Source organism: Nannospalax galili, unplaced genomic scaffold, assembly GCF_000622305.1.
Source record: "Nannospalax galili isolate Female #2095 unplaced genomic scaffold, S.galili_v1.0 scaffold3, whole genome shotgun sequence".
Classification (NCBI taxonomy): domain Eukaryota; kingdom Metazoa; phylum Chordata; class Mammalia; order Rodentia; family Spalacidae; genus Nannospalax; species Nannospalax galili.
Window position 1 is genome coordinate 4,429,957 of NW_008351466.1, and position 25,290 is coordinate 4,455,246.

A 25,290-nucleotide genomic window follows, 5' to 3' on the forward strand; every position below is an offset into this window, starting at 1 on the left:
ACGAAAGAAAAAGATATCCATGATTATTTAAAAAAATAAAAACTGACTGCTTGGAGTGGACACACCTGTAATCATAGGACTTGTGAGGCTGAAACAGGAGACTTACTGTGAGCTTGAGGCCAGCTTTGGCTAGAGAGTGCGTTCCAGGATAGCATGGGATAGAGCGTCAGACCCTGTCTCCACAAACAAAACAAAACAATGCAATGCAATGCAATAGACACGTAGGTACCATATTACAAGACAATATATAAAATATGATAGTTTTGTACCATGAGGACTGGAGACTGCATATCTAAGTGGGAGCCAAAAGTGCCAGCCATGGGGAGCAGTGAGACTGAGGGTAGGTATAAAGGAGGAAATTTGCTTTTTCACTTCATATGACTTTATACCTTGATAGTCTTAACTGTGAAAATATATTACTTGTGCAATGTTTTTAAGGGGTAGAGAAGCTAAGGGTTTGTTCTTCAACAAGGGGACATCATACCAGGTATGGTGACTCACACTTGTAACCCCGGTACTCACAAGGCTGAGGTAGGACAATTGACATGAGTTGGAGGCCAGCCTGGGATATGTAATGAGACCATGTCTAAAAACAAAAAAGCAAAACAAAAACTGAATCTGTACTCCTGTCATTCCTTGGATGTTTTTCCAAGCTGGATCTTAAAATTTTAAATATCCTGCCTCTACCTCAAAAATCCTGGGAATGCAGATGTGAGCCACCACTCCTGGCTCCTACCTCATAACTAACAAACATTAATTCCAAGTAGATTAAAGACACAAATGTAAAAATGAGGACCATAAAATACAGTGAAGAAAAATACATTGAAGAAAAATACATATGAATCTGATATTGATTTGGGATTTGGCAACTGTGTTTTGAGGCACCAGAAGTACAGACTTGAAAATTAATCCTTGAATATCAGAGAAGTGATACAATAGCCCAAAGAATAGGATGAAATATTCATAAAGGAAATATATATAGAATGAAGGAATCTCTGTAACTCAATAACATATGCATGCATAACCCAATTTTAAAACAGGCATTTTCCAAAGCTTTACAAATGATATATAAGGACATGAAAAATGTTCAGCATCATTAGTCACTGGATACATGCACATTAAAATCATAAAGAGATGTCATTTCGTACCAACTACCTGCCTCTAACTTAAATAGTAGACAATATCAGGTATTTGTGAGAATGTGGAGAAATTGGAGCTATCATAAATTGCTGTTGGAATTCTAAAATGGCACATAGGTTTTAAAACCCAGGCTGTAGTACCTCTAAGTTAAAACATATCAAATAAAAAAATTATCTTCTCAAGAAAAACAAAACCATATGTACACAAAAATATACATAAATATTAATAGCAGGATTATTCTTAATATCCCCAAGGTAAATATAAGCAAATTTTTCATCAACAGATTGTTAAAAAAATACTTATCCAGAGTTTCAGGTTTCACAGTGGATTAACGTGAACTGAGGGACGTCTGGGGACACTAACTGGGCACGATAGGCCTTAACACAAATGACAGAACATATGAATTTCAGTGGGGGAGGGATGATGGGAGGGTGCCAGTGGAGAAGGAGATATAAAGATGTACTATACAAAATACAAAAAACTCAAAGTTTTTCAAAAAAAATTTAAGTACTTATCCATACAATCAATGAATGTAACATTATTTTTAAAAACAGTGAAGTGCTAATAGATGTTAGACCATGGATGAACATTAAAAAGCAAGACTAAAGGAATATGTCAAAAAATTCTCTATATTGATTCCATGTATAGGAAATGTACAGAAATGACAAGTCTGTAACGGAGAAAGTAGGTTAGCAACTGTCTAGGATGAAAGAGGGGATAGATTTAGTAAATGTAGAACAGCTGCTAATGAGTAATGGGTTTCTTTTGGCAGTGAAAACGTGTTCGTTGATTGACTTTGTGATAGTTTGGTAACTTTGTGCATATACTAAAATCCATCTACTTTAAATAGGTCAATTTGTTTAAAAATATTTTGTTTCATTATTTTTATTTTATGTGTATGAATGTTATGCTTGCATGTATGTAAGTGTACTCATGTTGTGCTATACCCTCAGAGGTCCGAAAAGGGTGTCAGATCCTCTGAACCTGGAGTTATGGGTGGTTATTAGTCGCCATGTGGGTTCTGGGACTCGATCCTGGGACCTCTGAAAGAGCACTCAGTGCTCTTAGCTGCTGAGCCATCTCTCTAGCCCATTAAATAGGTCATTTCCAAGGTGCATGGATAATATTTCTATAAATGAGTTTCTAAAACTGAGTGTAACCATACTTGACCTGTGGAAGTCATTTTGAGTTAATGTGAAATAACTTTCTTCACACTCTGAGATCTTATTCAATTCAACGTGTATTTAGTGGCTATCTTTGTCACAGAGAATATAAAGAAGAATAAGATCCATGCTCCAACCTCAGGGATGTCTCAATTTAACAGGTAGATCAACAAGCAAGTAAATAATATAAGAGAAGTTTATATAATATGGAGTATGCTACAATCATACTAGCAATTTTAACAAATAAGTGTACAAATGTCTGTAGCTTCATGAATTTACTTCTGCCCATACAGTAATTCAGTGTAGGCACTAGCCTTCCATTGGAATGGAAGGCAAGTGCCTTGGAATGCAGACACTTGAGAAACTTTCATTTTTCAAGTCCAGAATCACCAAGGGCCCCAGAGTTACCTGTATTGTCTGACAAAAGGTAAAAGAGAGAGAGCAGGAGGCCTCACTCTCGATACTTCCTTGGCTCTTTTTCATTCTTTCTGTTGGTAACCGGTCCAAAGTCCCCATAAGCATGCAAGAGTAGTTAGGAAATATAGTTTGGAGCTATATACAAGTGATAATTATTTATAATAAAAAACTACAGTCCTGCATAAAATGAAATCTACTGGTTTATATAACTAAAATTTAAGAGAATAAGACTTGTTTCACATATAGCTAGATCCTAGAGGCTCCAAGGAATTATAAAAATTAAATAATTATAAAGTCTATTTTCCTCTTTCTTTACCTCTATATTAGATTCATTTTGAGGTAGGCTATTACCACAGTATGGCAAAGATGTTCGCTTGCAGGTCTTGATTTACATAGTTGTAAGCACTTACTATGTGGAAGGTGTAGAGATTTGTTTTCTATAAAAATCCACATTAATGTCTACAAAGTACCTTGACAGACTTGATTTGTGTTACATGAAAAATAATCTGATAACTTTTCTATGCCAACAAGTGCTCTAATTGGACAGGTCTGGTGTGTGTAGCCCCACAGTATCAAGAAAAGAGTGGATTTTTTTCAAAGCTAGTTTCACATGTTGGGAGAGGAGTCATTCATAGAAATAAATGGTGTCCTTTGAAGAGATATGGCCAGATAAATGTATTTCCTTTCAATAAATAGTCTGAAATGTATCTCAGGCTCCTTGAAAGAATAAATGGTATCTATATTTAAATCCAAGGTTATGACTCTCAAGAACAAAGATTTACGAAGTAAAACATGAAAAAAAATTCATGTTTCCAAGAGAAAAGACCATTTGGAGGAATTTTAGGGCCATTACTATTGTTTTTTGCCTTGAAAACTATTTGCACACTTTTTAATGTTTTTCTTCATACCAACCATCTCCAAAGCAGATTATTCCAGATGGTCTTTTGGAGTATAAAATGAAAAAAAGAATCCTTTATCCCTTATACAGTGTCATTGGCATTGCTTCTTTTAGAAATATCAGACCATTAAGTAATGGAATCTCTTCAGTATAGATGTGGTAAGTGAACCGTTTTTGTATTATGCACATGTTCTTTGATTATCTCATGGCAAAGTGCTTTAAGAAGTTATGGAACTTAAAGATGCATTAGGCATTTTTCTTTTATTAAAATATAAATGTTCCAATGTGACGACCTGTATTCTGCAGACAAAAGGCTGTGAGCAATGCATCACCTAGAATGGACTTTTAAAAGGATAGAAAGCCATCTACCTTCAAAGGAAAAGTGGTATTTTAACAGTCATAGAGAGAACATCTCATTTTTTAAAGGAACACACACAATGGAGAGATAATCTTAAAATAGAATATTTGGAAATATCTCCAACATTGTGTGATTTCATTCCTGAAACTATGTCTGCAATCTGTAAAAGAAAACATAGCTCATATATTTACACCAGTGAAATGTTGAAAACACAGTACAAAAAAAGAAAAAAGAAGCTTGTCTTTAAAAATACAAAAAATACTCTCATATTTCTATTAAAACTACACTGATATAGTTGTGTGTGTGTGTGTGCGCGTGTGTGTGTGTGTACGTGTGCAGTAAAGTTTGTTAGCTTATTGTAGAGAAATAGTGTACATTTGCATATGTGCTGGATAGCTTTACTGTCAACTTGACACACCTGGGTTGAGGGAGCCTCAATTGAGGAAGTACCTCTATTGGACTGGCCTGTGGCCATGTCTGGTGTCTGAGGGGCATCTTCTTGATGAATGATGTGGGAGGGTCCAGCCCACTGTGGGTGGTGCCACCCCTGGGCAGGTGGGCCTGTGTTGCATAAGAAAGCAGGCTGAGCAGGGGCCAGGGGAGCAAGCCAGTAAGCAGAGTTCCTCCATGGCCTGTGCTCCAGCTCCTGCTTCCAGGTTCCTGCCCTGAGTGCCTACCTTGGCCACCCAGATCAACTGTGACCCCGGGATATGTAAACTAAATAAACCCTTTCTTCACCAAGTTGGTAGTGGTCAGAGTATTTTGTCACAGCAATGAAGAAAAAACTAAGGACAGTACTATAGGTTTGTTGTTGTCCTCGTAGAGATACTTTTTTTTAAAAAATATTTTAATATTGCTGTGAAAAAATGGATGGAGTTCAGGACAAATATTCTTTTCTAAACATGGTTAAAATATATAATTATATGAGCTTAGATTGCACTTCTGTTCATAGAAACAAAGACATTCTTGAGATAATAGACCTATTAGGGAATAATTGTTAACTTTCTAACGTGTAATATTAATATAGTAGAAAAACCCTATGTCTGTAATTTACTTCTAAATGACTTAAAACAAAGGTGTCAATTCAGTGTAAAGAAAAGCTTTTCAGAAATGATAGAACGGAGTAATTGAATATCACTATTTAGCAAATGCAGCCAAGACATTCTTTACATTCTTTAAACCTATGCATTTTTGTGAAGTACATTTGAGTATTACAATAATTAAAACTAGGTATAAAAATAACCTGAATTTAGACCCAGTCCATTAAATCACTGCATCATAAATCCAAAAACATTTCTCTCACTAAAATATGAATATTAGATATAAAACATATAATAATATATTACTGAGAACAAAAAATGACTCTTGTACTGTTAAAGTATATTACTACTTTTTTGTATTTTAATTTTTTTAATTTATGCTATAATAGTGTCTTGGACCATTTCCTGTTGCTATACCTGAATACCACAGACCAAGTAATTTGCAGAGAATAAATATTCATTGAACTCAAAGTTTAAAGAATGGAAAGTTTGAGACTAGATAGCTATATTTAGTAAGGTCCTATCTTCCAAAGTCCAAGGTTGGCCAAATTATCACATAGGGAGACAGAATGTTATAGTTTAATTTTCTTGTTACAAAGCTACAGGTCCACAGGATTAGAGCCTTGCTGGTATAGCCTTTTTTAACCTTAGATTCCCCCCAAACTTCCCACATTCAAATACTGTAGTTGTATGATGCATTCCTGATTAATAATCTACAGTCATAATTAAATTTCTACATGAATTTTGGTGAAGAATGCAAATTTTAACATTAGATGGGATGTACAAGATGAGTGTGAACTGTGATTACCCTGTACATGCATATTCCTGAGAACCATTCCAATAAATACCTATCTAATTTATTTGTGATAGTCTCTTTATTAAAGGTTTTGTCTCACTCAGAAAGTAGGATATGGAGCTGTAGAGATGGCTCAGTGGTTAATTGCACTGGCTGCTCTTGCAGAGGACCCGAGTTTAATTCCCAGCACCCACATAGTGGCTAACAACCATCTATAACTCCAGTTCCAGGGGATTCAAAGCCATCTTCTGACCACCGAGGGTATTGCACAACTCCAGGCACTTACACACATGCAGTCAATGCACTCACACAGAAAATAAAAACAATGAATAAAATATTTTAAAAAGAAGTAGAATATGAGTTAATATATAAACTTTTACCCCTTTTATGAACCAATCTTGCAACAGAAGTTTGAGAAGGAAATGTCACTAATCTCTAAAACTAAGGCTGGCTACCATAATACAGCACCACCAACTGAGTCACTCAAAATAACAAAAACTTATTCTCCCATGATTCTAGAAGTTAGAAGTCTGAAATCATGGTGTCAGCCAAAATGACTTCTTAGCAAGGCCCTGAGGGAAAATCTGGTGCAGATTGTTCTATGAGAGCGATCCTTAGTGTTCCCTGGTATATAAACACCTCATTCCAAACTCTGCCTTTGTCTTCCCATGCAGCTCTCTCCTTAGACATCATTGCTTCTTCTGTTCTAGTAACAGCTCAGTCATATGGGTTTAATCAATTACATTTGTAACAAACGTATTTCTCAATAAGTCCTGAGGTACTGAGGTACTGAGGTACAGGGAATTAGGACTTCAACATGGGGGAGAGCACAATTCAGCAAATAGAGTCCTATTTTTTAAAACGAGTTCTGTGTGGCAATCCTGTCTTTTCTTCTATCATTTATCCATTTGCACATTTTTGGAGAGGAATCACGAGAGAAAGAAACAGATATCTGAAGACATATTTTGTTCTGTGTTTTATTTTATGATGACTGGGCTGGAAATCATTAATTGTTATCATGTCATATCATGAAATTGATTTTTCTCTTGCTTCAATCCCAGAAATGAAAGCCATGAGTTCTACCCTTGACGTTTCCTAATCCATGTTATAAAGCATGATTTTCTAAATTAAAATTCTTGTGGTCTTTAAATTCAACTTCACCATTTAGAACTATTATAATTCTTGTTCTCTTCAAGTTATCGAATCCAACATGTACAGTGTCTCTGCAAAATGACTTTTCTCAATATTATTACCTTCAAAGTCTGATTTATCTTCCTTTAAATGAGGCTTCACACTTTCTTTCAAGATGATCTGTTCTTACATTTCACTTCTAACCAATAAATCTTAAGGCTCATCAGTGTGTGACCTGTTTGATTGGATGTGTTTATAACTGCATCCCTCATAGATACATTAGGTTCAAGTTAAAAAGAAGAAATGTTTGGTTTGTTGCTGTGATTTTTTCTAAATACAGAAGGTGGGTATTAATGCCTATAACCTCAGTTTGCTTCAAGTTGTTCTCTGTTGTTTAATATGGTTTCAATTTTGACCAGCAGCAGGAAAATCCTATTTAGCACACAAATATAAGGAAGAAAAGCCTCTTCTGTAAGAATAAAGCCACTATTGTGGCTATTTAATAAATATTAAGTAATAACAGCAGTACTCATGGGGAAAATAGCACGAAATAGTCCCTTATTGCTGGATAAAAAAAGCAATCATACATTTTAAAGGCCAAATGACTTGGAAAAGCATGCTATATTTATAAGTTGTTAAATAAGCATTTATCCCATTTACTGAAATTCCCTTTTTAAGGTGTAACCAATATTGTATTTAGAAAGTCATATTTTCCATTCCCAAGGTGAATTCACTATGCCAATTCCACAGCAATGCATTAAACTTCAAAGATTTCTTCTTACTAGGTCAAGCCTTCAGAAAATTTGTATTGTATAGCTTGCCTCAGAGCTGTTGCTATACTTTTTCTGTCTTTCTTTCTTCCTTCCTTCCTCATGATTCCTGTTCTCTTTGACCCTCAAAATCAGGCCTTATGTGGAAATCCTATACTTCCTTCTCAATAAAACAGTGTTTTTCCTGGACTAGCCACTACTGCTTCACCCCAAAAGTTAGAAGTGCGAATTCCCAGGCCCCATCTCAGAACTATTGTATTAGTCACACTTCTCTGGTAAAGCAGATCAAAAGAATTAATACATATTCAAAGGAGATTTATTAGATTGGCTTACACAATACAAGATGGGGAATCCAGCAGTGGCTACTTGCACGCTGGAATACCGAGAACCTGATAGCTTCTTAGTCCATGAGGCGGGAGGCCTCAACAGGCCAATCTGGCACTTAAGGCTTGCAAAACTGCTGGAGAGAGATTGACATTCATCTGACAATGAAAAAGAATATAGGTTCCAAAGTTGATGAAGGATAGCAGCTGCAGCAATGCCTAAATGCTCTCCCAGCAAGCAGTAAAGGCAGGCAAGCAAGTACTGCTTTTCCCTTGTACCTCTTTATATCTGGGCTGCCACAGGAAGGTGTTGCCCATTCCTGGGAAGTGGTTCCCCCACCCTCAATTAATATTTCTTGAAAATGTCCCTATACACCCACAAAGAGGCATGTCTTTTGTCCTTGATTCCAGATTCAACGAAGTTAACAAACAAGATTAGCCATCATACTTATAAAAAGAATCTCTGGGGTAGAGGTACTCCAATGCTTCCTAACACTTGAGATCTACTCTGTGTATTCAAAAGGAACTGATAGGTTTGTATAAGTTAGCCACACCTATAACCTTTGCATTTAAAAAAGAAAGAAAGAAATACATTTCCAATTAAGGAATTTTAGTCATCAGTCAATTGGTAGTGAAGGTCAATTTACATAAAAGTTCTGATTCTCCAGCACCATCTTTATTCTTGAGATATCTCTGCTAAACATGAAACTACTCATTCAGTCAGTCATCACTAGAGATGTGGTTAGACACTATGTTACTTGAAAGAAAGAACCTCAGAACTTTCCCTCAAGATGCATCCAATTTGGTAAGAAAGTCTGGTAATCAATTAGAACACACTATTGTAAGCACACTTACAGAAATATAGACAACGTGGGCAAATCATATGTGTATCAGTTACTTTCTGTTGCAGTGATAGAAACACTGACCAAAGCAACTTATAGAAGAAAGAATTTATGTTCCCGAGAGGCAAGAGCCCAATATGGCGGGAAGGCATTGTGGCAGAGGTGGCTGGGGGAGGAGTAGAATCTAAGTTCTCACATCTTCAAGCAGGCACAAGAAACAAGAGAGCGACTGGAAATCTGGCTAAGACTTAAGAACTTCCTAAGCTTGCCTCCTGTGATGTGTTTCTTCCAACATGGCCACACCTTCTAAGACCTCCCAAAATAGCTCCATCGACGGGAAAAAAAATGACCAAATACTTGGAGCCTATTTCTCAGCACTATTTTCTTCCAGCTATCTACTAAAATGGTCTGTTAAGCTCTGCTTACAGAAATCAATTGCTTTTCTAGCGCAAACTTCCAAAGTCTTCCACATTCTTCCAAACCCCCACATGGTCATGTCCTTCACTGCCAACAGCCCACTCTCTGGTAACAATTTATGTTCTAGTTTGTTTCTCCAATGTTGTGACAAAACACTCTGACGACTAACAACTTGGGGAGGAAAGGGTTTATTTGCCTTACATCTCCTGGGTTACAGTTCATCACTGGGGGAGCCCAAGCACAGAACTCAGGGCAGGAACCTGGAGACAGGAACTGAAGTACAGGCCATCGAAGAACTCTGCTTACTGGCTTGCTCCCCTGGTTCCTGTTCAACCTGCTTTCTTATACAACATAGGCCCACCTGCCCAGGGGTGGTACCACCCAGAGTGGGCTAGGCACCCATAACACACAATAATCAATAAGATGCCCCATAGACATGGCCGTAGGACTGTTAATGGAGAAAATTTCCCAACTGAGTCTCCTTAAACTCAGGTGTGTCAAGTTGACACTAAAGCTATCCAGTAAAATATGATTCAAGGAATAAGGGCACTTGCCTCCAAGCCTGACATGAGTTCAATCCCTGGGACCCATTCCACGTGCATGCCTTGGCATGTGCTCTGCTTCACCTTCCCAATATAAATAAATAAAGGTTTTAAAACAAAAGGAATACAGGGACTGGAAAGACAGCAAGGCACTTAAGAGCATTGACTGCTCTTAGAGAAGACCTGAGTTCTGTTCCCTGCACCCACATGGCAACTAATAACTTTAGTGATTCCAGTTCCACAGATCCCCTTCCTTATGCACATCCCCCTAGTACCCCCAAGTGCAATTTTTGATCTGTTTTGTTCCTTATAGGCTAAGCACTATAAGGAACTATAAGAGCCTAACTCCTCTTAGTTGTACTAAAGGGAGTTCAGAATAATGCTGAGCAGTATGAACTACTGACACCATTGGGTTAAAATTCTGTCTCTCATACCAAATGTGTGACGTTGGACAAAGTTTTAAATGTTTTCTTATTTTCTACATCTTCAAAATGAATAAGGCAGAGAACACAGAGCTTAGCATCATTGATATTGTTAAACAACACCACTAAAACATTTATAATGCATGTATCCCTTCGAATGCTCATTAAAAATATATCTTTATTTTTCTAATTCTAACTCACACCAGAAGCTACTAATAGGAAGGGATAGGAGTACAAGATTTTTACACTACCTACAATTAGTGAGTCTGCTTTTTTAAAACAGTTTGTCAATACTTAATTATAATCAATATGAAAATAGTAGATGGACATGTGAGCATGGGGAGAATAATTTACATTAAGATTTTCACAAAGATGGAACTGGAGCGATGGCACATCAGTTAAGAGCACTTGCTATTCTTGAAGAGGACCCCAGTTTGGTTCCCACCACTCACATGGTGATTAACAGCTGTCCATAACTTCTGTTCCACAAGATCTGACACCCTCTTCTGGCCTCCATAGCCAGTGCACAACACAAGTGCACCTACATGCATGCAGGCAAGCATTAATACACACTTAATAAAAATACATTTTAAGTCAGGTGTGGTGGGCACTCTTTTAATCCCACCACTTGAGAAGCAGAGGTATGCAGATCTCTGTGAGTTCAACACCACCCTGGTCTACATAGCTAGTTCCAGGCCAGCTAGGGCTACAGGGAGACCCTGTCTCAAAAAGACCAAAACCATTTTTTTAATCTTTTTAAATCCTTTACACAATGATGACAGAGGATTTGGCCACAGTACAAGGGTAGATATTGAGGCACACAGATTCACTTTTATGTTAATGTTGCTATAGCAAGAAGTTACAAATAGTTAGCATAGCTACTAAGCATCTCAGTCAGTTTAGATTAAATTGTGCTAAAGTAACAACCAATCTTTCTAATGTCAAATAATATATGTTCTCATAAAAAAACCATTTCATTCAAAATATTCCATAATGGTGTCTCATACTTTCCATGTGATTGTAATTTTTTTATTATTAGAAAGGAAGAAAAATGCATTTTCACTTAAACCAGTTTTATTAAAGGTTGCACACAATAATTGTCCATGTTGCATTTAATCGGAACGCAGGTTAATAAAACAGCGACTTCTAGGGCATTTCTGATCTCATGGTACAGAGATATGCATATGCTGGCTCAAAGAGCATAGAAGAGACCTACACTGAATTGGCCAAAGCAAGTCTCAAGGCCAATCCTGCTATCTACAGAGCAATGAATGGCTTCCTTCATAGAGTGTTCCTACAAGGCAGACTCAAATAATTTGCACGCGCCAGATGTGTTAGTGCATGTCTCTCATCCCAGCACTCTAGAGACAGAAGCAAGCAGACATCTGTGAGATCAAGTTCAGCCTGTTCTACACAGCAAGTTCCAAGCCAACAGGGGCAATAGAGAGACCCTGTCTCAAAAAAAAAAAGAAAAAGAAAAAAATAAATATATTTATAAGAAGATGGAGAGCTAGGTCAGTGTTGAAGGGCTCTTACTGAGCTTACAGAGGACCCAGGTTCAGTTCCTAGTACCCACATTCGTGGGTCACAACAGACATTTACACTCGTACCAGGCAATCATCACCCTCTTCTGGCCTCTGTGGGCATTGCATACACAGGGTGCACATAGACTCATGTAAGTACACATACATACATGTGATAAATAGATAAATATATATATATATAAATGTAGCTTACCACTATGCGGGTTTGATTTCTATGATCAAAATATTGTAATAATCCTGTCTCTTTTGTTACATGAAAATATTTCCTCCTCATAAGATAAGAATCAGCAAGAAAATTACCCAATATGGTTAAAATCTAGAAATAAATCTAGATACACTGCAGAAAAGAGAACTAATAAATTGGGGAGTAAGAGATGACCTCAGAAGAAATAGAGATGAGAATCAGTGAACTGATGGAGATCTCAAAGGTCATAATATGCATTAGGGTTTGAATATGAAATGAGAAATCAAGGTTCCTGTTAATATAAGTTGGTAAAAGTTAAAGAAGACCTTGAATATTGAGAAAGTTTCTGAATAAAAATGTTGTTACTCAGAAAGGAATGACAGAGGAAAACATGGACTAGGGCAGGGAAATGTCCAGGGGAATATGAAATAACATTTGACACCTGTATTGGTAGGGAAAACAAAATAGATTCAAAATTCATAAGGAATTTTCAAGACTAGAGATAAAAATAAGGTATTGGTACAGTTAGTGCTTTTGAATGTATGACGTTTTTCGTACAGAGGAAATGGCAATGGATCACAATTTCTTTCTTTTTTGGATACTAGGGATTAAACCTAGGACCTACTAACCTTCCAGTTAAGTTTTCTAGAGATGTAGCTTCATAGTAGACCCACAGAACAGAGGTGAAGTAGAGAAAACTCTTAAAAAATAAATTATGATTAACGTAATATCTGTATGTTCCACTTGATATTAATCACTTTCTCCCTTAAAATGTTAATTTATTATCATTTATAAATAGAGTTAAACCAAATTTATGCTGTGCTTTTACCAACACCAAAATTACATTATGTATGATAAACAACATCTATTTGGGACACACTTTTAAGAACCTTTGAGACAGTCATTATGTAACAACGTTTTAAGAACCCAGAATGTGTTCTGTTTCCATGGAAAATTCATTACTGGCATAACTTCACCCCTGATGAGAAGGCAGCTGATGAATGTTGAGTGAATAGAAGAATTATAATACGATTCCTGTTGTTAATTGTTGAATAGTCATTTGAATGACTGGTGAGTCTACTGTCCGTGTTGCTTCGGTTATTCACCTCTTCGTATTAAATGTGAGGTGATTATCAAGAGCTATTTTTCACAGGACTGTTGAGAAATAAGGAGCAGAAGTGCCATGTGTTTTGTAGCCATATTACTCAATGGCTTGATTGGAGGTAAGATGATGCAGTCATACTTTAAGTGTCCATGATTTTCAAATATCACTACAGCTAAAACAGGATTTTTGTAGACATTCCAGAAAAATGTTATACCAGAGAAACTCTCAATCTAAACTAAAAATAATAGATATTTGTATATTATCACGTACACAAATTTGCCAGCATATATAAAATTGACTAGATGTTTTTGCAGTAGAAAATAGGACTCTTAATATGTGTCCTTAAACTGACAGGTAAAATATAAAAGAAGTGGCTTGAATGTGACAGGACTTAGTCATTTTCATGTAACACCTTGGCAAAATCAAAGTTTAAGCATAGGAAATAATATGCCCACTACAGGCTCTTTAGAATTTTGCTTCTCTATGACTTTGCAAATACCATTTTCTGCATTCAAATGATGCAATTGTTTCTTCATACTAGGCAAAAATCGAAAGACCAAAGCAATTCCATATTTTTAAACTGCAATTTCACACATGTATAGTAAAGCATAACTATTTCTGACAGTTTTACAAGTTTTGAAAGTATTATCAAACAAAGCTTCAAGAAATGAGAAAATGTTTTCAGTTTAAGTCTTTTGTTTCTGTATTTGTTGTTGTTGTTATCCAAATTGCTGCAGTTAACTGGGAACAACATTTAACGAGGTTTCTAGCACACTCAAATATATGCTTTTAGAATATCAAATAAGTGCTATATACTACAGAAAGTAGCAACCAAAGGATAAGAGTGATGGTGGTGAGGGGTTGCTATTAAAATTAGACATTCAACTTACATTAAGAGTCTTAATTTTACCACAACATAATTTCCTGGCTATTAAAAGATTAATTGACTTTCTTTTAACAAGATTCCTTAAATTATTTATGCATCCACCCAAAATAGTAGTGATAGTTCAATATATTTTGGAAATTATCATCTAACATGAATAAATTTGATAAGATGTTTAATGGATATAAAAATGCCAACCCCTATTGAACCATTAGATCAGGGACAGCCAAATGGCATTCTTTCTTGGACCCTTTATGTTATTAAACATGTTTTAATCATATTTTTCAAAAAGTAGACTTTAATATACACAGTTTTTGGTAGGTAGTAACATACTTCAAATGTTTTAGGCATTGAATATACTGTATCACAAAGTCATTTTCTTCAAATTAAAAACACAAAGCTTTCAACTTTGTTTAATTTGTCGTATAGACAGAAATACTGAGGGTTAACATAAGGCACTCTAACACTATACAGTCCTTTCTGTGCCCTTCAGGCCAGGCAAACTTGCAAACTATTTTGAGGCTGTTAATGCCAATTGCTAAGGAGAGAAGATGCCACTTAATTAGAGAAAACAAGTAGGAAGCAATAATCTAGAAACCTCAATCTTATTATAAATAAGCACAGCATTAATGGACACAAGGCCATTTCTGTACATTACTAAGGTATGGTAAAGTAAAGGAGAACAACTGCTTCCAAAAGAATAATCTATGCAATGTTTTACCAGCATTTTAATGTCATATATCTTATGTATGCTAGCTGAAAAAATCATATTTTTCTTTTGATTATCCTTATGTTGCAATATAAGGAAGTCTCCCATGATGTCTGCTCTGAATTTTTTCTAGTGGGTTCTTTTAAAATGCTGTTCAGTGGTAAGGAGCAAGCAGTCTTGTTTGCCTAAAGGCCTGTCTTTCTACCCCATATCAGTTCTGGCTCTTCACTTCTCCCCTGCCGCATCTCCCGATAATATACTTGAAAGAAACCTTCAAATACCCTTGCTACAAGATTGCCTGCCTTGTGTAGCCAGAGGTAAAGTTGCTTTTCAAGATAAACTATAAAATAATAGCACTGTCACATTTAAATCTCAGGTTGTAGGTTCTAGGGGTAAAAGTGTATCAAATCCAGGCATTATACAAGATGCTGGAAATATGTTAGATGCTATCTTACATCCATCAGGGAAGCAGCACACAGGCTGGTGGAGCCTGGAATGAACAACCAAATGATGACTGGGTATGGAGGGGTAAACGAGTGTGCACAATCAGCACAATTCTTGAATACAGCTGGCTCTCATCGACTGATGTCTATACTAGTGTTTCAATGCATGTTGGATAAAAACACTGTCAAGACTGATCCTCTAAGGACACATCCTTTCTAAGTGGAATTTACCAATAAATGTGTAGCTGTCAAGTTCTACAATTTATTATGATATTTGATAGCACAAGAAATATTCATGGCTTTTTTTTTAATGTGGGGGCAGGGCAAGGAATGCACAGGGGAAACAAATTCCTTTAATGATGTTGCTACAAGTTCACTATCAGGAAAGCAGAGACACTCATTTCCACATCTTCAAAATTGTATCTGCTCACAAAGGATATCAGATGGTTGGAGAAAATTAGGGCAAAGGGGAAAGATGAAGGACAGAAAACTGATGCTTTCAGAAGGGGTAAGAAGTAAAAGTTGAAAGGCTAAACAGAAACCCTGTTTTTGTTTGTCTTGGAAAGCCCCTTGAGATCGTGGCTAGCATGTAATCCAGTTTAAAGGCACAGGACTGTAACAGCCTGACAAATAGGTCTGGGATGAGAAGGATCACATGACAGGAGTTGCTTTCACTGTTCAGCTACTCTTTCAGAGAAGTGCATCCAAGTATGTGTCAGAGGTATCCACGTTGTAGCAACTGTAAGGTAGCTAGGAACTGCAAAGTGACACTGGGGTCTCTGATTATTCTTTGGTTTGGTTTGGTTAGGTTTGGGTTTTTTAAATATTTTATTCCTTTATTATTTTTATTTTATTTTATTTTATGTGTATGGGTGTATTGCTTGCATGTAGATAAGTGCACCCGTGCCATGCAATGCCCTTTGAGGACAGAAGAGGCTGTCAGATCCCCTGGAACTGGAGTTACTGACAGTTGTTAGCTGCCATGTGGGTGCTGGGATTTGAACCTGGGTCTTCTGCAAGAACAACCAGTGTTCATAAATGCTGAGGCATCTCTCCAGCCCCTGATTATTGTTTTTAAAAACAGAGAGAAACTGGTATTCCTAGTAGTAGCATTAAGCTGTGTTTCCCCAACATAGCATACTTTAAGGGGTGGTTGAATTACAATAATGTAAGTTTTGACTCAGCTTAATAAAAATTGCCAGAGCCCCATCCATTCAAGTCTTTCTATTTCCACCCTCACAAGGTAGCTAGGTACGTTAGTAGCTTATGGCTTCCCTTGGGTTGACATGATAATTGTCCTGAACAGCTGCTGGCTGGCACTCGTTAATTTTCTCTATCCCACTGTATTCTCTCCTCCAATGATGTCACCTGACCTTGGTTTAATCTGGTCATTTGTCACTGTCTCATTATCATGACTCCTCCCATCATCTGATAGAACTTGTTACTCCTAATTAGGGTTATCATACATTCTACTTACCCCAAGACAATGTCAGATTTATTATGGTCACCCAGTGTAATTATTTATAGTGCCTTCTTCCGCTCTCCAACAGGCCATCTCTTATTGGAGACTCTGTTCCCATCAGTTTACTATTATTCAATAATAAAGCTCCTCATTTTTTTTCTGAATTTCTTACAGTTCTTGTACTTTTAAAAGTTAGTTTGTTTTTCTTGCTCTGTCAGAATCATTCACCCTGTTTTATAACAGAAAAGCCATGTATCTGGGATCCCAGTAGATCTGGGTTCAAATACCACTTATGATACTCTGTTCATTGACTTATTAAATAAAGCAAAATCCTCATCTTTCTCTCACAGAAAGAAAAAAACTATATGAGGAATATAATAATTTAAGAAAGAGCCACGACAGTACCAGGAATGCAGATTGGCAAGTCATGAGTGAATTTACTCTCTAGATTGGAACACAAACAAGAGTTTATTGAGCACATAACAAGAGACAATAGAATTGATAACAAATAGTGGAACGCCTAAACACTAAGGTAATGGGATACAGGGTTCTCTATTTGTGAATACGTGAATTTCGTTGTGTGAAGTTTCCTGCATAAAATTTGAATCATGAACAGGAATACAGTCTAGATTAACTGGTGTACAATTTTGGTAGTTTAGGTTGAGCAGCAGTGCTTGTAATTTCCACTTGTACAATCTCTGCCATGCAAATAGGGACCTTACAAATCAGGGTCATGCAAAGGAGGGCAGCCCTTCCATACTGGTCAGAGGCTTGGGTCTCGCAGTGCATTGCTACAGGTCTATAGTGTCAAGTAACAGCATTCCAACATTAGCAGATTGAAATTCTTGGACCATGCTTGTGGAAATTCCTAATGGGAACTGGTTCCAATCTCTGGTCTCCTAATGACCTTTCCCACCACAAATGACTTAGCTTAGATGACCGCTTTGTGGGTGAATCAAACAAAGCATGAGAAAAAAGCCCAGAACCATATTTAACTTATTGTAGGAAATTAATACATGTTTGCTCCCCTTTGACTCTCTATGTCTACAGCTGGTAATGTAGAACAGGTTTTCCAGGGCTTTGGTCAGAATGCATTTCACCTGGTGACATTTAACAACTTATTCAAAAATTCTTCTTGACAATTTCTCCTATCTAGTAGTGAATACATTCCCTACTCACTGAGTTACTCCCTGAGTTGTTAGCAGTGACCCCTACCTCCCCCTGCCTGTACTTTAATTCTTAGTCTAAGATAGAATGATAAATTTCAATGAGTCCCATTATCATCTCCATAGTAATCCAAAAAGAAGCTTTAAAAAAAGACTTTTGGGAGTCAACTCTTTCAGTTAGACCAGAGGTCAGTGCACTTATTCAGTCAAAGGCCAAATTATAAATGTTTTAGTTTTCACAGTCCATGCAGATGCTGTCAGAACTACTAAAGTCAGCTGCTACAGCACAAAATCATGCAGATTTGATATATAAATGAGTTGATATATAAATAAAACTATTCATTCCCCACACACTGTCCCCATTCTAGCCTTCGGCCCAGGCCCTCTCTTCCTCTTCTGCCTCAATTCTCTGGACTAGATTCCTAACTAGCTTAATCCTCTAGCTTAATTTATCAGATCCTCCACAATATTTCTCATCCCTACCTTACCTCTGGCCTCCTGATCTGCCTGCATCAGAACTGCCTACCACCATGGAAAGTCAGGTCCCAACTATGGCCTCTTGATTCTCCTGCAGGCTGAGCAGCTCCAATGTCTCCCTGTACTGCATTGCCCTTCTAGCCTTGGGCCTAGGCATGTTCTTGTACTCTTAGTCCAGACCCACCAACTGTGTCCTGATCTCCTGCACACAGATTAGCTAAATTCTCTAGCTTAGTTTATTAGAGTTCCACTGAATGTCCCCACACCCATCTCTTTCTTGAGACCCCCCTCATCTGTCTGCTCAGACCTGCATGCTAACCAGGAGAGCCTGAAGCACAAACCAATTAACATTTTATGCCTATAAAAAAAGCAATGAAGCTACACCAGCAATATAAACAGAACCAAACTTCAACTAAACAAAGGAAGGATAGAAAGTCCTATTGGACACACAACCAACGAAATACATCCCTAAGCCAAAAATGGCAATGCAAAACCACAAATAATATGAAAAAGAGAGAGAAAGCATCCACAACAAAACACACCAGTCCTCCACAAGTGTACTACAATGAGAATTACCCTGAGGAACTCCACAATGCATGCTTTAAAAGAACAATCATAAACATGATCAAAGAACATAAAGAATACACAAAGAACTCAAAGACTGTAAGTATAAACTTGTGACAGAAGCTCAAGAAAATATAAATATGTGGCTAAATGAAATAACAAAAACAATTCAGGATTTGAAAGGTGAATTCACAAGAGTGAGAATATTGAAGAAAAGTGAAGCTGAAATAAAGATGGAACTGGCGAACTCAATAAGTCAATTTGAAATGACAGGAGATAGCCCTCCCCAGCAGATTGAATGAAATGGAAAACAAATATCAAGACTAGATGACAAATCTGAAGAATTTAACTCCTCGAGAAAAGACTATAAAAATTTTTTTAAAAAGAATGGAATACACATGAAATATGGGACACCGTGAAACCACAAAATCTATACATCATAGGCATACATGAAGGAGGAGACTCTCAAATCAATGGCAGTGACCAGATCTTCAAAAGGATTATAGAAGACAATTTCCTAAATTAAGAAAATGTATACCTATACAGATACAAGAACCACATGTAACACCAATTAGATGGTAGCAGGGCAGAAACTTCCCATGACATATCATAGTCAAAACACTAAATGTACAGAACAAAGAGATAGTACTGAAAGCTGCTAGAGAAAAACAAGTTACACATAAAGGAAAATCCATCAGAATTACAACTGACTTTTTGGTGTAAACTATGAAAGCCAGTAGATACTGGAGAGAAGTATTCCCAATTTCAAGTGATCATGGATGCCAACACGTAATACTTTATCAGGAAAACTATCTATCATAGTCAAAGTGGAAGGGGAAAATTTGCCATGACACGAATGGGGTGAAAAAATTCATGTTCACCAAAACAGCCCTACAGAGAATACTGTGGAAAATACATAGGACCAAAGAAAGGATGAGTTTACCCAAGAGGTAACAGAAAGAAAACAAGGAAAGGTATAATTATGGAAAGACAAAATAGGACCATGAACACAAATAAATTAAAATAACAATAACAAATATACATCTTTCAATAATTATTTTGAATAGCAATGGTCTAACCCCCCATCCCCACTCAAAGCACACAGGCTAGTGGAATGGATTAAGAAACAAAATGCCTAATTCTAACTACTGCAACAGCTATCAAAATACCTGAGAGCAAATCCTGAATCCATCACTCTAGAGTCCAGCCTTGGAAGACAAAAGAAAAATGAGGAGGAACCCAATAGAGGGATGCTTTTGGAAGTCCTTGTCAAGAAACTCCAATGGACTCTCATATGAACATTTGAAAACTGCCCTGTTCTGACTTTTTTCTAGTTACTTACCTAGAACTTGTAATGTTAATTACTCTTGCCTTTACTTCTCCTTCACATCTCCTATTCATGACTGAAGGATTTTCTTTTCCCTTTAGAGATAAGAGCTATGCAATTTGGTAGTCTTTTAGATAGATCCACTGAAGGGGTACTCCAGTTGCCTCACCCTGTGTCACTGTTCAACATGGAAGAAGCCAGAGCGGTCTGTGTCCCTATTCCCTATTGGCTATTTGGGTAACCCCTTCAGAGCATGGTGTGATAAGAATAAGAGGTAGGAATTGGCTAGGCAGTTAGGGTTAAAAGACCCCAAAGAAAAGTAGCCAGTTTCTGGGCTAAAAGTCAAAATGTACTTGGGACTTTTAGCAACATACTCTGTTCCAAAGGCCAAAAGTATTTGGGAGCTTGTATCTAATACTTAAAAGACTTTAGGGTTACCTCTTCAGAGGGGGGAATGTATGAGTACCCAAAAGCCCCTTAAAAATAAATAAATTAAAGAAGAAAAAAAAAGAAAAAGAAAAAGAAAAAAGTGATGGGAAGTGACGGGGAGATATGGGAGGTGTCAGAAGGCAGGGAGTGGGCATGGATTTGATCAAAACACCTTATATGCATGTACGAAATTCTCAAAGTTTTTTTAAAAGTTGAAAAAATAGACAGCAGAAACGAACACTGAAGTGTCTTAGATTTATGAGAAATGCATACAGTTTAGTAGACTGGTAGCAGTTATGTCTTCATAAAATTCTTACATCTGTCTACAAAGAACCTTTTGTGGAAGGTGTGGTGGAAGCATCTTGAATGCAGGGCTGGGGTGACTCTAAATTTAGCAAACAGACCATGTGACCAGTGTGTGTGTGTTACCACGACTTTAATAAATGTTTACTTATATCACTGAATAAAAAAAGAAACAAAATCCCACCTTTTTGTTGTCTTCATGAAACTCATGTCACTTTCAAGTATACACACTAACTTATGGTAAAAGGATGGAAAAATATTTCAAGGAAATGGCATGACATTAAGTAGCAAACAGGTGATGTAATCATAATAGCAGGCAAAAATAGACTTCAAATTAAAACTAATCAGAACAGATTCAGAGGGTCACTTCATTCGAATCAAAGGAACCAAGAACATACTACAACCATTGACATATACGCACCAAACTCGGGTGCAAACTAATACACAACTATAAAACACAGATTAAACCCAACTCAGTAATGGTAGATTACTTCATTACCCCACTACCTCCAATAGAAAGGTCACTTGACAAAGAATAAACTGAAAGATATTTGAATTAAATATAATCTTAAATCAAATGAACCTAACAGACATCTGCAGAATATTCCACCTAAGTACCAAAGAAAAAGCTTTCCACTCAGGAACTCATGCAAGGTTCTCTAAAACTGACCACATAATGGGACACAAAAGAAACCTCAACAAATACAAAAAAAAAAGAGAAAGAATTCCATGCATTCTCTCAGACCACAATGCAATAAAGCTTATAATCAACAGTAAAAGAAGTTCAAGTAACTATATGAACTCATGGAGATTAAAAAACATACTGCTGAATGATGAATGCATCAAAGATGGTATTAAGAAAGAAATAAAAGTGTTCCTTGAACTAAGGAAAAATGATAACACTAAACAACAAATCCTCAGAGACACTTTAAAAACAGTCCTAAGAAAGAAGTTTATAGCACTAAGTGCCTACATTTAAAAAATTAGAAAATGCACATATAAATGACTTAACAGTACAACTCAAAAATCTGGAAAGGCAAGAAAAAACTAAACCCAAGATAAGAAATAACAAAGAATCAGAACACAAATTAATGAAATAGAAACAAAGAAAACAACAAAAAGAATGAATGCATCTAAGACATGTTTTTTTTTACAGTTAAGGAAGATGTACAGATCCTTAGATCAGACAAGCAAAAGAAAGAAAGAGTAAATCCAAATTAACAAAATAGAGATGAAATGGGAAACATCACACAACACATGAAAAAAATCTAGAACATTATTATGGAATACATTAAAAGCATGTACTCTATTAAATTTGAAAATTTAAAAGAAATGGATTAAGCTGGGCACGGTGGTGCACGCCTATGGTCCCAGCACTTGGGAGGCAGAGGCAGGTGGATCTCTGTGAGCTCAAGGCCAGCCTGGTCTACATAGTGAGTTCCAGGACAACTGGGGCTATAGGGAGACCCTGTCTCAAAAAGACCAAAAAAGAGAGAGAAAGAAATGGATTAATTTCTAAATTCATGGAAACCACTAAAGTTAAACCAAGAAGAGATCAACATCTTAAACAGACAAATAACAAATAAGGAAGTTGGAACAGCAATATCAAACCTCCCAATTAAAAAAAATCCTAGTCCAGACAGATTCACAACAGAATTCTACCAGAAATCCAAAGATCTATAGCCATCACTTCTTAAATCATTCAAAAGGATAGAAACGGAGGAAGAACTCCCAAACTCTTTCTATGAAACGATTATCACTCTAATAACAAAACCAGGTAAAGATAAAACAAAAAAACCCATAAAACTTAGGCCCATATCCTTAATAAACATAGAATCAAAGATTCTGAATAAAACACTCACAAACCAAATACAGACACACATCAGAAAAATCATCTATGATGATCAAGTCAGCTGTAGTCTAGAGATTCAAAGATGGTTCAATATACATAATCCAATAAATGCAATAAATCATATAGATGGACTTAAATACAAATTCAAAAGGGTCAACTCTATAGAGGCAGAAAATACCTTTAACAAAACCCAACATGAATTCATTTGAAAAATCTTAAGAGTGAATTGACCTGGAGGGAACATACCTTAAAATAATTAAAGCAATATACAACAAACCCACAGTTAGCATCATTTTAAATGGACAAAAACTTGAAGCACTCCCATCAAAATCAGGAACCACATGAGGCTCTCCACTATCTCCAATCTTTTTCAATATAGTTATTGAAATTCTTGCTATAGCAGTAGGACAAGAAAAGGAAATAAAAGGAGTACTAATTGGAAGAGGTCAAATTATCACTACTTGCAATGATATGATATTGTACATAAAACATCCCAAAAATTCCACCAGAAAGCTGCTAGAAATGTTCAATAGTTTCAGGAATGTGGCAAGCTACAAAATCAACTTACAGAAAGCAGTAGCCTTTTTATATACCAATAATAAGCATTCAAAGACGGAGTACGTGGAAATCTTCCCATTTATAATAGCCTCAAAAAATAAAATATCTAAGAATAAACCTAACAAAAGATATTAAAGATCTCTACAATGATAAATTTAAATATTTAAAGAAAGAGATAGAGGGAGACACCAAGAGATAGAAGGACCCACTATGCTCATGGATTGGAAGAATTAATATTGTGAAAATTACCATCCTATCAAAAGCTATCTCTATATTCAATGCAATGACAATCAAAATCCTCATGACATTCTCCACAGAGTTAGAATAAAAGCATCATAAAATTGATATGGAATCACAAAGACACTGGATATCCAAAGCAATTTGGGCAAAAGAGCAATGTTGGGGAAATACAATAGCAGATCTCAAGCTTTATTACATAGATGTAGTCATAAAAACAGCATGGTACTAGCACTAAAACAAACACATAGATCAATGGAACAGAAGAGAGGACTCAAAGATGAGTGCATGCAATTTCTGTTACCTGATATTTGACAAACGTGCTGAGAAGAAACTATGGAGCAACGACTCTCCACCTGTAGAAGAATGAAACTGAAAACTTGTCTTTCACCCTGCATAAAAGTCAACTCCAAATAGATCAAAGACCTCAATATAAAACTTGAAGATCTGAAACTGCTAGAGGAAAACATAGGCTGTAACCCACAAGACATAGTTGTAGTAAAGGATTATCTAAATTGAACATAAGTTGCTTAGGTATTAAGGACAACAACCAATATGTGAGACCTCAATAAATTAAAAAGCTTCTATACAGCAAAAGAAACATCAAAGGAAGTGAAGAGGAAAACCAATAAGTGGGAGAAAATCTTCCCCTTCTACACATTCAACAGAGGATTAATATTCACAATATACAAAAACTTTTAAAAAAGAAACAAAATAAATGGCTCAATAAAAAGATGGGTGAATGACCTGAACAGAGAGTTCTCAAATGAAGACATTAAAATGGCTAAGAAACCTCTTAAAAGCTGCTCAACATTTTTAATAATTAGAGAAATGCAGATCAAAACCACTATAAGATTCCATCTTACCCTAGTCAGACTGGCTAAGTTCAAGGGAACAAAAGACACCAAATGCTGCCAAGGATTTGGAGAAAGGGAAATGCTCATTCACTGCTAGTGGGAATGAAAACTTTTGCAACTACTATAGAAAGAGGTGTGGAGAACTATTGAAAAAAAAACTGAATCTATCATAAGATCCATTTATACCACTCTTTGGCATATATCCAAAGGACTTATCCTACTGTAGAGACACCTGTACATCCATGTTTTTTGGTGTTCTTTTCACAATAGCTAGGAAATTGAAACAACCTAAATGTTCCTCAACTGATGAATGGATGTTAATGTGGTAAATTTACACAGTGGATTTCTATTCAGCAGTAAGGAAAGGTGAAATTATGAACTTTGCATGTAAATGGATAGAACTTGAGACTGTTATACTAAGTGACACAGTAAGAAAAAAACAAGTGACTTATTTTCTCCCTCATTTGCAGTTCATAGCACCAATTTCTTATGTGAGTATATATCTTGATGTAACAGCAGGAGCTGGAAAAATGGAAAGGAGGCACTGAGGTAAAGGAAAAGAAAGATCCTGAGAGGGGGACGTAGTAGGAAACAAATATTATCAAGTGAAAAATGGAGAAAATTGGGGTAGTCAACTGGGAATGGAGGAGTGAAGGGCATGCAAGGAAGGTTGGGAGTAAAGAGAAAAGGAACCCAAGATTGGGGGGATAATAGGAGCCTGGTATTGTTCAGGGGCAAAAGGGGGAAATGGGGACACTTAAACTGGGGAGGAATGAGGGAAGTTAGATTTATTTATTTATTTATTTATTTATTACCTCCCAGAACTTGAAGGTAAGACCCTATTCCTGAAGACCGGACATAATTCAGACTCAGAACTTGGAGCAATGGTGCTGAAACTGACCTGGAATCCTCCTCCCTGAGGACTAGCTCT